Source organism: Merops nubicus, unplaced genomic scaffold (genome assembly GCF_000691845.1).
Source record: "Merops nubicus isolate BGI_N331 unplaced genomic scaffold, ASM69184v1 scaffold4309, whole genome shotgun sequence".
NCBI lineage: Eukaryota > Metazoa > Chordata > Aves > Coraciiformes > Meropidae > Merops > Merops nubicus.
In genome coordinates this window covers 16,305-32,750 of record NW_008631515.1, presented here as the reverse complement: position 1 = coordinate 32,750, position 16,446 = coordinate 16,305, and positions in this window count along the sequence as shown.

Genomic DNA, 16,446 nt, shown 5'->3' with positions numbered 1-16,446 from the left:
TCACATAAGTTGCCATGCTGTGAAATATCCGTGAGCTAGAAGAAGTTCCTGGGGGATGCTGTGGCACACAGAACATTTCAGCTGGCTAGCTCTGCTCTCTGCAGCTCCCACTGCTAGCACAGAACACCCGACACAGGACAAGGCAGCAGGCCTTCCTTCAGCATTTCTTACCCAGCTTTTGCACACACACAGCAACTGAGCCTGTCAGCTTCAGTAGGGATGGGACTTCACGAGCATAAGCATCAGCTAACTGATTCTTCTCAGCAACAAGTACAGAGAAAATACACCCAGAAAAAGAGCTCAGCACAGTCCAAGAGGGACAGCATAAAAAGACAACCTATGTCTGTGTCAAGGTGCAAATATATGGTATCCATTGACACGAATCCTGCTATCAAGAATCAATGAATGGCTCGCCATAAAAAGTTCTGCAAACATCTTCTGCTCCCTGTTGACTTTGCCAAAACACAAAGCCATCAGACACATCTGAAAGGGGAAAGACAATGCAGAGATCTAGTTATAGAGTATGGACACCCTCTGATGACATCTGTACCAGCACACAGACATCAGTCCAATGACAGAGAGTAGATATTGCACACCTCTGTTTTTCCCCTGGCTCCAAACCACCCTGCTCTGGAGTATCACCATGATATCCACGCTGCTCCCAGTATTTTGGCTGTGTACATGACCTGGGAGACAAAGAAGGCTGATGGACAAAAGACAGACAGAGTGGAAGCCTCTCTTCTTTTATTGTTTAAGGAGCATAGTCAAGAAGGAAAAAGATTTTTAAAAGAAAAATTACTTATGGCCATAATGTGCACACATGTGCTATATAAATCTACATAGAGGGGAATCACAAGTCCAGTAGGCTCATCGTGAGCCCTTAGACTGAGAAGGAACAGTAAATTGAAGTGCAGAGAGGCAGCCTATCAGCATTCAGAGAAACACTCAAGTGTCTGTATTTATAAACATCACCCAGTCTGAATATGAAGATGGATGCAGCAAGTAATCACATAAAATGATCCACTTCAGTGCAGCTGGCTTTTATACTGCAGAGAGAAATCATGGTCTCTGCTTGGTAGTCATGGACAATAGATCACTATTAGTGGTTTTTCACAGTATTTTTCTAACAAAAAGGTCAGAGCACTCCAAAAAAGAGGGCGAGCTGATCAGTTCACAATATTAAATAGTCTTCAAATACTCCATCCAAGCAGACCCTGTATTTCAGTTACCAGGGGTTTTCCAGGCCAACCTGTTTCAAGTTGTGTTGCCCTGACTTCTCTCATCACTAAAATATTCCAGCAAAACAGAAACTCTGTCAGGACTTGCTGCTTAACTGCCATTGCTTCTGGAGAAAGACAGAGGGTGACCAGACCTTCCTAAAAATGCTCATGTTAAAAGCATTTCTCTCTTTATCTCTGAGGAATTCTAGTTATTTTTACATAGGGGCAAGCAGATAACTCACAAGTCTTCACTCTGCTGGGACTGCTATGGATCCATTTCTGAACAGCTGACTGGACACCTGGGAGGTGAAGGAAACTGGTTTCTTGCTCCCAAGGTAACTCAGCAGAGCTGGCAGAAGGTCCCTGGAATGAAGGCCCCACATATACTGGAAAACTGATGGTCTCCTTATAGACCTGACAGGAAAATCATGAACAGATCAGGTCATCTTCTCTGCTCATGCTGGTCTGCATCCACTGGGACTGCTGTTTGGGTCTACATCCTCCCTCATCTCACATTAAAATTCCCTTTGCTGAAAAGCCTTCTAAATAAAAACTTCCACAATGCCCAAAGAGCTCCCCCAAGGGATACACTTGACCTAAATTTTGGGCCACAAATACCAGACATTGACTAGTTATCCCAGTAGAGCAGAAATCATTCATCCAGAAATTATGCCTAATCCAGACACTGCTTGGCATGATAAAAATCCAGAAAGATTTATGAGGGTTGATATTGAAGCATTTACCTTAAGGCTGGTGGAGAAACCATGCTGCTTTTTGAACAATTAAAATGAAATTCTAGCATAGACAAAGCACCAGGTGCAAGACACAGGACTGGGAAGGAATACTACTGGGGTTTCACAAGAGTAAGACACTTGCTAGTTCTTGTACTCAGTTCTTCCAACATCTCCAGTGCTCTTGCATGAAGATATAAAATAAAATTGGTCAAGGAAACAAAAGGACTTTCTAAGAATTTCATAAGTAAATAGGAAGATAATACCTTGTTCACTCACACACACTGAAGTAGAGAGGAGATCTCAGGGAGACTCAGTACTAAGGAAAAGACAGTTCTAGTCTTGAAGTACAGGAGCAGGGCAACAGATGGGAACAGTGATAAGGAGCTCTCTCTGCTTGTGATTAGGATCCTGAGAGAGTCTGGGAAAGGTGGGCTAAGGAGGATAATGGCATTTTCTTCTCCTGACATCATAACCAACTTACACTGAGCTCCTCAGGACAGAGCTGACCTTCCGATAAACTGATACGGAGCCCTCTGTTCTTGTCAGGGCCTCTTCAGGAACTACCACAAAATGCTGAAATAATAAACTGAAAAACCCACACAGAGTTATCAGGGAAAAGAAAAGGCATTCCTATTCCCATCTGTTAATTAGAACAATCAGGAGTGCGTGCGAAGACATATTAAAATCATCTAATCCTCTCTACAGGTCTATTAAGTCTGATTTGCTCTGAAATGGAAGCCCTCCATCTGCCCTCCTCTTATTTCCAGGGAAGAGCCTCCACTGCTGCTAAGTGGGTTGGTTTTCAAGGCCATGCCTATGTGCTGATCTGCACAGCAAACACCAGGCTTTGCTGGAGTGGGAGCCTTTCCACGGAATTCAAAAGCAAGACAGTTTTCATCCCCCACTTAAGTCTATTGTTATTGTGCAGGCAGTTTGAGAGGATGAGTTGTGTAAAAGCTAAATAGAAAAAAATACCAGCTTCACCACCCAACACCCCCGAAATCCCGACCTGACAATAAGCAGTACCCCCCACCACAGGCTACGTGCTCCTGGGGCCTTCCAGAAAGCCTTTTATCTGATGCTGGGAGCAGACTTCTGCTGCAGGTCTGAAAGCAGAGGACTGAAAGCAGTGCACAAACGAGGGATGGAGTTAAGGACAATGCGTGGTTGAGTGCAGAAAGAACCAGGAAATCAATTCTCAGAGATGGTATCTCCACTTTGGTGCTTCTGTTTCAGCTCACCCTCCCACGCAGGCTCTCTGTCCCTCGGCAGCTTCCTACTGTAGCAGCTCTGTTCCTAGGTACCCACTAGGGCAGGAAGGAAGGGAACTACAAGATATCTTTCCTCTGCTCGTGCAGTATCTCTCTATCTTAGGAGTATTGCCTGCTTTACCCTGGCCTATTTTTGACTGTCATCTTAAAAACACATGAATTCCTTCTTCCAGCCTTTTCTACTTCCCTAAGTATGGATCCAGATCCCATCTAATGACAAGATATGAGATCTCATGGAAACTCAGAACTCAACAGAAAGATGAAAATGAGTGTGTGAAGAATAACCAGCCTGTTTTGTTTGTTTTTTTTTTATAAAAAGTAGGGGCCAGCAGGATAACAATTCCAGATAAGGTTTAAATAAACATACGTGGGAGGTGGCAGGAAAGGCAGTTGGTTCCTCATGCTCAGACACACAGGTAATGACCTCTGTCTCTTGCTCTCCCAAGGCTAACAATGCTGGTTATTGCACTCCTCCAGTGTGATCTGGAAAGGATCCAGTGCACTACTGATTACATTTCACCCACAGTTAGTTTAACCTTTGAAACATGACAGTCAGCAGCAGGGAACAGGCCAGCACGTAAGGTCAGCTCAACCTTGTTGGTCCCAGCATTCTCCCAGTGTTTGCACAGAAAACAACTTGGAGATCAGGGATTCCTCCCCCATGAATGCAAAAGACCCAAGGGGGACAGTGCTGAAACGTTGGGTTTATTGCAAGGGGACAGCCACAGCTGTTCATCTGCCAGAACAGAAGACCAGCTCTTCTCCCCAAAAATGTAAGAAACAGCATGAGGTTAAGAGTCTCATGTAGTAAAGCAGAGATGCAACTGCTTGATCTACTGTCAGGTATCAGGCAACAGTTGCACGTGACTCCTTCCCTGAGACTATAGAAAGAAAAGAATCAAGGAGAAAAGCAGCACCCTCTGAAATAACAGTGCAGCAACTGGGTCAGCAAGTGCAACAGGAACACTCCGTGCTAAAAGGAAGGCTAAAAAAAGAAGTTAAGATGCCCATTTTTTCTCAAGTTCATTTCCTTCCCAGAACAGCCTCTTCTGAAGCTCACATTTTACCTGTTGTACACTCCACTTGAAAATGAAGAAACAGCATCTTCAACGACCCTGTATTCCTACAAAAAGGTACAGGACTTGGTAAGATGGCATGCTTCATCTCTTTCTAAATATTAGTTTTCAGTTTCAACAAAACCCTCAGTCACAGAAAACATATCCAAAAGGAGAGGAACAAAGATAGTCCTGGCTTCAAAAAGTTTTTCGTTAGTTGTTTAGGAATGGTTCTATTTTCCTTCTGGATAGCATTTTGAAGTTATTAGAATGGAAAAAAGTCAATTTTCCTTAGGAACTACTGCCCTCTAACACAACAGCAGCAATGAGAATTTTTTTCAGTGATGTTTTACTACCCCTTGGGGCATGTGCACTTGGATTTTTCATTATTGAGTAAGTGTTTGTGTGGATGGCTCAGAGCTTTTCAAGATCCAATAAGAGGTGAAATAAAGGTCACTTCAGCAGAAATCATTTTCTCTTAAATTCTCAGATAATAAATACTGCTAAAAAGTGGGAACAACAAAACATTCGTCTTTTTCTTTTGCTATTAGCATGTTTAAGGTTCCTTCAGTTATAATTCAATAATATCTTTGGTTATATCCTATCACCTTCTTCTCCTCCAACAGAAATTCTAACACAAGTGCTGGCAACAGCCCTGTTAAGCCCAGGACTCGGGGCTGCACACACCCCTCCAGCCAGCACTTGAGCACTGCCATGAGCTCCCCCACAAGCTGCATCTGCTGCAGCAAGATCTCCACTCACACCACCCCAAATCCCTACCACTGGGCACAAACTGGAGACCTTGCCTCTGGATCTCCCTGGAGGCAAACCCAGGGTCCTTCAAAGCAGGCTGAAAGTGATGTGGGCGTGCATAAAGACACCTGTGCAGCAGGGCTTACTGGGCTGAAGTCACATCAATTCCTGTATTTAAAGGGGAAAGAGGATGCTGCTTTAAAAACTCACAAGCACACAAACAAACAAAAGAAAGCCTTTGGAAAATTCAGAGTCTTCTCTCTCTGAACTCACTCACTCTCAACTTTTCGTGTCTCCTCACCTCTCTGAGACTCTTAAATGCCTCTACCAAAGTATGAATGTAAAGCACTATGTGCTTTTTATTGCTTTGTATTACCCTGGAGCTGACAGTAGACATTTTGGGAAAGATACTCCCCTGACCTACAGCTTGGCTCCTTTCCAAAGCACCCACACAGGACAAGGTGGCACACAAGGACATGCAGGACCCCCAGGGGACAGCCTGGGCAGCCAGAGGCATTTCCCTCCCACAGACCCACCAGGTCAGAGATGCCACACAGGAGGGACCCAGAGGACACAGCCCTGTCTCAGGCAGGTCCAGATGACAGAGGTGGCCCAGGCACAGTGAGAGAAGGGATGTGGGAGGGAGGACCTGGAGCTAAACTTCCCAGAGGACATCTCAGGGAGACAGGCTGAGGGCTCAGCTCCAGCCCAGGGAGACTGATGATCCACTTTATGGCCTCCAAGCATTTCCCACCAAAGTTCACACAGGAAGATAATGTCCCCTTCAAGTGAACTTATGCAGAAGGTGGTTCACTTGTCAGAGCATAAAATGATACACTTTCATTTTAAAATGAAAACACTTGGGGTCCTCAGCAGACAGAACAAGCAAAAGCCAGTGTCTGTCTGTGAGCAGTTTCCGCTCAGGCCTTTCCTCTGATTTCAGGGGGATTTCACACCTCTAGTTACACAGGCCTGCCAGAAGGACACGTGATTATACCCCTGTAAGTCCCATAAAAAGGCCATACTTCTCAAAAGATGCAAATGAAAACCCCATAAACTGCACAGGCCTGCAACATAACTTGTGAACTTAAAACAGCCACAAATCAGCACCGAGCGTGCTCCAAAATGGACAACTGCTAAAACAACATGAACCTGGGTGCTTCAAGAAAGAAGTCTTTGTGAGACAAGTAACATTTTTCCTCTTGATTTAGATTAAAACCCACCCTTACTGATGCTAAGCCTCAATAAGACTTAGAAAAACCCAACTGCTTCAGAAAGTTATTCCTTGTCCAGTCCATTATCCAGTTTCCCATGCCTTTCCCACATGAACTTGTAAGCCCTGATAAGATTTACACATATAAAATTAAAGTTTTCAGCTGAAAATCAGTACTACCTCTATGCCAATACACTGTATCATGTCAGATATTCCATACAGGAGACAAAGTAGTGGTAGAAGGGTGTAAAAGAAAACATTTCATTTCACTACTGCTGAAATCAGGCATTGAAACTTGTTCATTGATTTTCCTTCATTAAAAAAAAATAACTGATTGTAAAAGAAGTGTTGCTTGGTAGGATCAAAGCCTGTCCTACAGGAAACACACACAAAGCATTTGGAAATGAGGGTTAATTTGGCATGCAATTTAACAGCATTAGCTCTTACCAGCAGCATTTCAAGGTTAGGCACACCCACGTTTGAAAGGTCTGGTTTTGTTACAGATTCACCTACAGCATATTAGAGTTCAACACATGTTATAGTGATATTAATCTGAAGGAAGGCTGCAGAGAAGCACCAAAAAACCCCACACCAAACCTCACTACTGTTTGCAGTTTAGCATTGCAAACATTAAACCTAGAAAAAACCACTGTGAATAAATCCAACTAAAGAAAGTGATGTGGCTCTTTACCTCTCCAATTCCCTCTCATTAATGCAAGACTTTATCTTTTCAAAAAAAAAATCAACCAACCAAAATTATATCACATGAACTGATTACAAAAAATCCTTTCCTTCCTCTGAGCACAGGGCTAAATCACGTGCCAGGCCTAACAGAAAGAGTCCTTTTACTGACACAGTTTGTGCCAGATTTAAAAAGCTTTTGAAGAGACTCCCTTAATGTATCAAGTGACATAGTCCAAATGGCTTCATGTTTTAAGTAGCATTTTTCTTCTTTTTCTTCAAAAAAAATAAAAAGACAAACACTTTTTGGTTTTCAGCTAAACCATTCTGCTCAGAATTCTAAGTTAACACGTTTTATTTCCCAAAAGATTAATTCGGAATGTAAGAGCATTATTTTATTATTTTACACTTGCTTAATCTAAAAATACACAGAAGGATAATGGATAAAACAAAATATTAAACAGTTTCCTAGCTCAAATGAAAAAATATTCTACCTACTCCACAAACACTTACTGGAGATTGTCCATGTTACTGATTTATAAACTTAAAAACTTAATTACTAGTCCCATGTTTTCCCATTTAGGGCTATTCTGTGGAAAGGTTTTCTGCATCTCTCCTTTGAAAGCTTGATCTTTCTACACCCTGACTACTCACAGACTTGAGCAGTGGTTGGCACCAAGCGTTTCATGAGATCAAATCCACACTGCACTTGAAACAAACACTTTGATTAATGAGTTACTGGCAGAACTTCCCAGTGCTGTGGATGTATGAAGAGCTTTACAAATGCTTATGGGACAGTGATGTGAGGGGACTGACATCTCTTAAGCCTCTTTCTTTGCAATTCTCTGCCAGTTCAGAAGAATGCCACCCCGTTACACCAAAACCAGGGGGGAAACAGTTGCTCTCCCATGAGCAGAATTAATCTTCTGACACCTTGACAAAGCAGCTTGTTGATTGTCAAAGAATGGATTTTTCTGATTTCCTCCCAAGACAGGAGATGGTCTTTATCCATCATCCTCCTTCCTGATCTCTTCTTCCAGAGTCTCCACATCAGCAGAACTGTCTATCAGAGCAGACAGCAGGAGGGAAAGGTCTGACTGACTGATAGGGCACCAGTGCTTGACAGTGCCATTTAAGTGCAGGAGCCTATTGTTAGGAACTTACTTTACAGCAGTTAAACAAATATAATGGCAACCAATTCAACCATTGTACCTCTAGAGTAAGCTCCAGCTAATAAGTTAGCTAATTACACTGATCTGATTTAAAATCCAGACAAATTGCAGAGATGGAGTGAGAGTTACCGTGCACTGAGAGTCATGCTTTTAAAGGAAAGAGTTTTGCACACACTGGGATTTCTGAATTGGATTGTAGCTGCTTCAGTCTTCACTCTCCCTCGTGAGCAGCATCGTACACCCAGGTCTCCTCTCCTTTTCTCCTAATTATGGGTCTCCTGGGTATTCCTAATTAATCGAAATAAAATCCTTTTTCTTACAATGCAGTTGAAGTTTCCTCCTCTTACCTCCCCCAAGTTCTAACATATTGATCTGTTAATATTGTGAGGAATTTCAGTTTATAAGGGGAAAACATTACAAAATGTCTTCTAAAGGAGGATACTACGTACTACAAACTACACCAATCCTCACCCTAGTAACATATCTTTGAGGATACTGATTTGGTGTAATCAAAGTACAGCTGTCCTGATGTGAAGATTATACACACTTCCCAAAAACAGGCACTTAAGAAGCAAATTGCTGTTTTCATATATAGATACATATTTTTATTATACATACATTATATATATTTATCTTGCAGTTCTTCTCCACTCATCTCTCTCACCTTCCCAAAATAAGATAAGAAAAAGATTTGGACATAATTATATGTTCATTTAATTATTTTCTGAATTTACAGAGAGCATGAAACTTGTGTTAATCACTCCTTTTAAAGTTCTAATTCCTTGATAGCTGCTGGTCATGAAGGAAACCAGTCCAGGTCAGAGAGTACCAGGGCATGGCACTCTGGGAACTGTCCCAGCCAGGGCAAGTTTGACTTGGTTCTTGGTGACCTATTTCCTTATAAATCAGGCCACATCTGTACAGACCTCCACCTCACCAGTGTAATAACCAAGGCAAAAGCTCACAAGAGTGTGTGTGCTCTTACTGAGGGTGCCAAGACAGACAGCTTCACCCAGGCCAGAGGAACTCAACAACTCCTCGTTTGAGCTACACCACTCTGGCCTTGACTGTTCTGCTCAGGTCCTACCCCTCCATAAAAATCCTGTCTGTGCCACATGGCCTGGACCAGCTCTCCAAGCAGTCCTCCTTGGTTCTGTTACACCAGAAAATGTAACAGTATTCATCTCTGTGATCTGTCTAATCAATTCAGCAAAATGAGCCATTCAAAAAGTGAACAGAGTTCCTTCCATAAATTGCATGAAATTTCAAGGGATATCAAGGAGGTTGGAGTGGTCTGCAAGTTAAGTGTTTTGTCAGAGCAAGAGTGAAAATCTGCATGTTCTTTCTGTACAGAAGCCTACAGGCCACAGCCTGGAGGAAGATCTCCCTGTCTCCTGGCATTTTGTGCCTGCAGATGTTGAGGCAGCAGCAGGAACAGCCAGCTGCAGTTTCCTGTGTTTCCTCATGCAGTCTTCCAAGCTGGCTGCAGGAACAGCCATAAGAATTCCAGGTGCTTATGCCAACATGATGGATGGGGCAGAGATGGGGAACATTGGCATGGGTGAACAGGCCATTCAAACACAAAGACCTGTGGCTAAATGCTAAATATCAAGCACCCCTAATGCAGAACTTGGTTTAAGGAATGTAAAAATAACTACAAAACTGTCTCCTTTCTTCCCCCCCAGCACTGGCTACCAAAGTACCTGTCTATCTTCACGCCCAGGCCACCTTGTTTGCTGCCAGAAATAATGGCCCTTTCTCCTGGATTGCAGTCCCACACTGCTGGCATGACATTTTCTTAAGACTGGGTCTTCATGCTGAGTCAAAGCCAGGGAGGGGTGTAGGGGGAGGCAGATCAATCAATGGTAAACTGTAACCTTGCAAATGCCCAGGCCAGCCAAAGGTGAGCTCCCCAGAGCAGAGAACACAGATTTCTGTCCATAAAAGCTCTCTACTCCTCAACTAAGCACTCACTCTCTCTGTTGTCAAGTCAGTGGCAAGAATTTATCAAGGGCTTGCTGTCACCATATAGAGTGTTACTGGACCACAGGAACTGGACAAGTGCATCAAAGATCAGCGGAGGACTGAAAAGATTTTCAATGAGCCTTCAACTACCCAAGAACCACTCGCACTGCTCATCTGACAGGTCTGTCAGATATATTCCCCTTCCCATTTGCAAAGAGCAAAGAACAAAGGCAAGCTAGAGCTCTGTCAGTCAGAGGTGGATTTAACAACCAGCAGGACAATTTTGGTATCTGACTGCTGCATTTTGCATGGCATGCCTGAAAGCAAAGGAGCAGCTCCCCAGCAGTGCCAGAACGGGGGAGCACCGAGGCCGCAGCAGCTCGGGGAAAGAGGAGATGTGGTAACAAAAGAAATGGCTTCAAAGGCACGACAGACCCCAGCGAGGCTGCATCTCCCCAGCACAGGCAGAGCACAGGTACCTGGAGGCAGCCTGAGGGCCAGAAAGTGCCCTGGCAGCTGCAGGCAGCTCTGCAGGCAGCACCTTCGGGCAGTGGGCAGGACAGCTCACAGGGGGCTGTGTCTTCTGAAGTCTTCCACTTTAGGATGATTACTGTAAATTACTGGAATAAAGAAAAGGGCCCACCCTACCCAAAGCTCCCGTAAGAATTTTTCCACTACTCTTAGTCATACATAATTTTAATAATTTAGGCAGACACTTTCTGCCAGTTGTTACATTCACATATTAACAACGTAAGGCAGGTAAGAAGGAGGTAAAGATACAAGTGACACAGGTTTGAACACTCCTACAGCAACTGTAACTTTTTAAAAATTCTGACAAGCTTTGAGATGGCACTTTTTTGAACTTGGACTGAGAGATCTTCCAGCAACATGCACTACTCAAAACAAGTGTTGTCTTCAACTTACAACCAGGCCCCTCACAGCTCTGGCTGTCAGGATTCGGGTGCTCTTTAGCTGCAGCAGAACAACAGGATCACCAGAGCTGAGATTTTCAGTGCTGGCCACGCCACAGACCAGAGCAAAAGCCAGGGCTGCAAATATAAATGCTTCTGCCCTTGTCAGAGATGAGGCTGGTTTAGGAGAGCTCAGACTGGGAACAGTTCATCCCAAAGTACTATTGGAGTCACTCACTTCAGAGGCTTGCCATCAGCAGCTGTTTGATGTACAAAAAAGAACATATCAAAAGCTAGATTAAGGGGGAAAAAATAAGTTTCTATATTTTTACTTCAGCCCAGTTTTAAGTCACTCAAATTCAACATCTTAAATTTAAAGAGGTGTCTGAATGATTTGTGCTTGTTCAGTTCATGCTGTTCTCATTATAAGCATTTAGAGAGTTTCTTATCTTCAAAAAGTACATTTTGTTCTCTACCACTCAAGCATGCACACCAAACACTAAGTTACAAAGAAAAGTAGATATCTGGAAATAAATTATGGTTGTTTTTCATGAAGATGAAGTACAGTACAGAAAACCACTTTTTCAGTCACTAACTGTGGTGGCTCCGCTTGAACACTCTGAGAATTGAGACAACCCTTTGTAGGACAACTTTTGCCCCAGTATATGAATTAAACATAAAATTTACTGTTCTGCAAGGCTGTTAACTCATTTTTTTGTGTTATTTTATGTAAGGTGTCTCACACAAATCTCAGAGTAATTCTTTTGAAAGGAAGAGAGATCCTTCCAATTCATCACATGCTGCCATATAGCAAAGTGCCACCACAGAAATACAATTATTTCAGAGTCACTTCTACCATACAGAATTTACTTACACTTAGATTTTTTTCTGTGAATGAAATGTAAATACCCCAAAGAGCCTGACAATACTAAGTGACTAATGACATACAAATATCACATGTACTTGTTTCCAAAGTATGGCAACAGATAGGTGGAGTGTGATGAAAACCTTTACAAGGAGCAAGCCTCCCACTCTCCCTACCAAGGAACAGACAAAGCAATGCAGCACAAAGTGGGATTAGAGCTACCTAAATCTGAAGAGCAAATTAAAGAACTGATTTCATGTGTTTTGCTCCTCTGCTACAGCAAATGCCACGCTGCCATGAGTTCACATTGGGGTGAAAAGATGCCAGCTTCAAAATCAAATTCATGTTTAAATGTTGTTCTTCCTGCCCTGTCATTTCTGGTGATAAATACGAGGAAATCAATGAGGAAGCATCATTTGAAGTGAGCCATTCATCATGTACCGAAAAGGGCAAGTACCCCATAAAGGCAGTGATCCATTTCCTATTAGAATCACACACACCACACAAGGCTGCAGCATTTCCATTAGCAATTTTTATGACCTCTGTAGGTAGAGGATAAGGTTAGGAAATGGCTTATTTTGGTCAGCTGTAAAGCAGTTGGTGGGAAAGGTAGGGAAGGAAGAAAATTTTTAAGAGAATCAGAGTTATCAGTAAACCAAACGGGGGAGAGGGAGGAGAGAGAGAGGCAAGAAACAGCCCCACCAACTACATGGCTGCATACTTAAGAATTTTGTGGATTGGCAGTTTTCCTAAGTACTGCTGAATATTTTAGTAAATTTGACAATCAATCCATGGACTGTCTTACACTGTAGCATGAGCATAGGCCTAAAAAATTTGCTATCACTGCCTGTGACTGCTTCCTAATTAACAGCACTTTTCTACAGCCTAGGAAATAGAGGAACACTAAAAAAAAAAAGTAAAAGATAATCCAAATCCTGTGGTATTCAAAACGTTAAATAGAAATTAAAGCTTTAAAAATAAAAGGCAAATTTTATGAAGTAAAGCACTGCACGTTCCCTTCACCCCATTTCCCTTCCCCACCCCATCCAATGCAATACTCTGTGCTCTCTCTGCTAAAACCAGGCAGGACAAATGCACATGGTAGGAGAAAGATAAATAAAACCTGTAATTTTTCATGTGCCCCTTCACAACTAGCCAACATCATCTATAAGGACATGACTAAATGCCAGTCCTGAAAGAAGAATGAAGCTTTATACATATGAATAGGTTACTTCTAGGGTGCCGGCTGTTGAGCTGGAAAGACAGGAGGAAAGAAAGGAAGAAATGGTTTTATTTTCAAATGTTCCCTCAATTAATTTTACTGTATTTAACATAAAAATGTGGTGGTAAAAATATGACAGGCTGAACACCTAGATGTGATTTTCCCTTCAGTGGTAACTGGTATCATCTCATACATCAACCACAGACGAGCCCATTCCACACTAATTATTCAGCTGCTTTCTGCTGCCAGCAGCCAGGACCAAATGAGTGTTAGCACAGGCAGGAAAGCGAGGGGCTGCTCAGCCCTCACACCTCAGACTGCTTTCACCCACAGGAAAGCTCACTACCTACTTTAACATTTCACACCAGCTTTCACACACACTTTCTTGTCTTCCTCAATGAAAAGTGAAGAATCCTCATTTTCTGAAATACTCAAGTGTATAATTGCTATAATTTAGGGCCTTAATTTTTTTCCCAGAGAACGAGTTTTACTCTTCTAACAGTGCTATCAGGACCTTCTTCATTAAACTTGGTAAAATCAGAGTGCTCAGAAAGTGATTTCAGCACAGAGCCATTTTTCTTCCCTCTGTGCTGTAGCCAGGAGGACACGAGGCTGCTGCTGCCACACAGCTCACACACACATTTGTAGCACACTTCCCTCACAGACTGAAACTCAGGCATCCACAAGGAGTTAGGAAAAAACAGTAACAGTTATCTCCCCATATAGAACTACACTTGGATTCAACAGCAGCTCCAAATTCAGCCACACAAACAGAAAATGATAGATACATCTTTACAGAGTTTTTTTTGAGTTTGCCAATTCTTCTTTCACCTCTGACCTTGCGTTTTCCCAACCCTGACCATGACCTGCTTGGTCTCGGGCTCCTTGCCAACATATTCTCAGTGTCACTGCCCAGCTTTGCCTTCAACAGTCCCTTCACTTCCATTTCTAATTCTGATTCCCACACGCTTCCATCAGGCCAATCCTGATTTCCTCTAGCATGTGCTTCTCCTTCAGTTTCCAAGCCCTCACATTCTTGCACGGCCAGGCCACGCTCCTTGTTTCTACATCCTTCACTCCAGGCTCCCCTGTCTGTCTCAGCCCCCAAGATTATTTCCATTTCCCCACCACCTAAGCCAGGTAGCTTCCACCTGCACATTGCCCAAATCCAAACAGGGGAGTCACATGCACAAAACCAACCCTAAAAATCTATAAAAGAAAATAAAAAGATGGCCTCCACACTCAGTCTCAGCAACCAGGAAAATAAAGTCACAGGAGAAAAATTTCAGATGAAAAAGATTAGGTCATCTAATGCCTCAGGCTATAAAAAAGATATTTCTTAGTGTTGTATCCACTCCAGATGTGACTCAGCTGCTTGATTTGGGAGAGCAGGTCACACACACAACACTAGACAACTATTTTACTGCTCCAGAAATCACCCAGTGCAGAAATGGGAACTGTGGTTTCCAAAGAGCCAGGTGACGTCTTTCTCTTTGGATTTCTAGTTTTTAACCAGTGTAAGGGGTTGCTAAACACACGGAAGTGCAGACGTCCAACATCCCACCCTGCCCAGCACACAAACAGATGTAAGATCACTGTGCTGGAGAGGAATTGGTTCAGAATCCATCCAGAGTTGATGGACATTGAATTTTGAACACTTGAGCTGGGAGGGAAGCTGGAACCCACGGCTGTACTTCTACAGCTGCAATCCCTCCAAACACACTATGCCTGATTAAAATCCAAAACATACGTTCACAGATTTTCAGCCAAAGAGCTTTGTTTGGATGTTCTAGGTTTACTTCAAAGGTCTTTATTCAAATTTGATACAAATATTTATCCTCCAAACCAGACTACTCTCACCATTCACATGCACGGCCTGGAAGTACAAAACCACCAATTTTTGCTCCACTAAAGTTTAAACTATAGGTTAGAATGAAAGTTATCCCAAAAACACAAAATGTGTTTTAATAAGTGGATATTCTTATCTCTTTTAAAGATGGTAATAATATTGCTCATCAAGTAACACCTCCCAGAAAAATAGAGCTAGTGAAGCAGGTGCTCCTGTATTTCACAGAAACATGAAGGAAAACCATGGAAGGCCAAATTGACTCCAATTGGCACAGCACAATCTCCATCACCACTCACAAAGCGGGGAAAGTAAGTCAATAAACTGACCCTCTGAGATCTCTCTAGTTCAGTAATTGTCATTGGTATCCAGTTGGCATTAAAAAAATGTAGTCATGATCATGACCTTTGCATTTCTCCAAACATTAGCCATTGTCAGCAGGCAGACCCCTTTGGCCTCATAATTCACATGCTGTTAACAACCAGCAAGAACCCAGCGTGTGTGGCAGTTACTAAATAATGTAAGAAAAATTGGATGTCACACTCATGCCCACTGTCCCTGTGCACAGCCATGCACAGTGAGCCTAACGTGCATGACACCTCAAACTCTAGAAAGATTAAAATAAATCCATCTTTAATGCTCATGGGCCTTTTTTTGACTATGTTATTACTACTTTGGGGCAAGATATTTGGTTTATTTTTATTATCTGCCTATATTTTGTACAAGTCCTTTTGGCCTAGTTTCTGAGGTTGTGTGGCTCACGCTACCATGTTTTCTGTTAGGTGCCTCTTAAACCCACAGTTCTGTGCAAAAGAGACAGAGGTACTGAGGTCTGAAAGATGTTTTGTGCCTCAATATACACGAGAAAACTTAGCCCCTTAGGCAGGACATCTAACAGGTGACATTCCTGCAGAAGTCATTATCCAGAACGCTCTCCCAACACCCACTCCTCTGCAGCTCAAGGCTCATTTAACAGCAACCATAAATTTATCCAGCTGCTTCAGAAACCACCTAAGCTTTGGGCACAGCCCAATCCAGCTCACACTTGGAGCTATCACCTTCTGCTGGCATTCAGCACGGGCCCTGCTGATTTCATGTGGTGCTCCCCAGTTCTCCCAGAGAAGACATCAGCCCCCATCACTTTTTGCCCCACGGTATTTTATGGGCCTCAGCTGTCTCACTCCCAGGCTGAAGTAGTTGTTCCTCTCACAGCAGTAGCTGCTCTACATCTTTGATCACCCTTTTTTCTTTCTCTGTATTTTGTCTCCAATTTTAATATCTGTTAGCACAGGACAGTGAGGAAGGAGACAAACTGCACATGACCTTCAAGACCCAGGTGTACTGAAGATGCATGTGCATGGCACAGTCATGTTTTCTGTTTCTGTGACCTTTTCCCCCCCTAATGACTCTTAACATTTGCTTTTCTTTGTCTTTCCTCACCATTATGGACCATTAAGCTAGGTTGCTAATAGCACTCTCCATTACAACCTCAAGACACTGTTTCTGAGCAACAGCCCATTCAGAGCATCTATACAAAA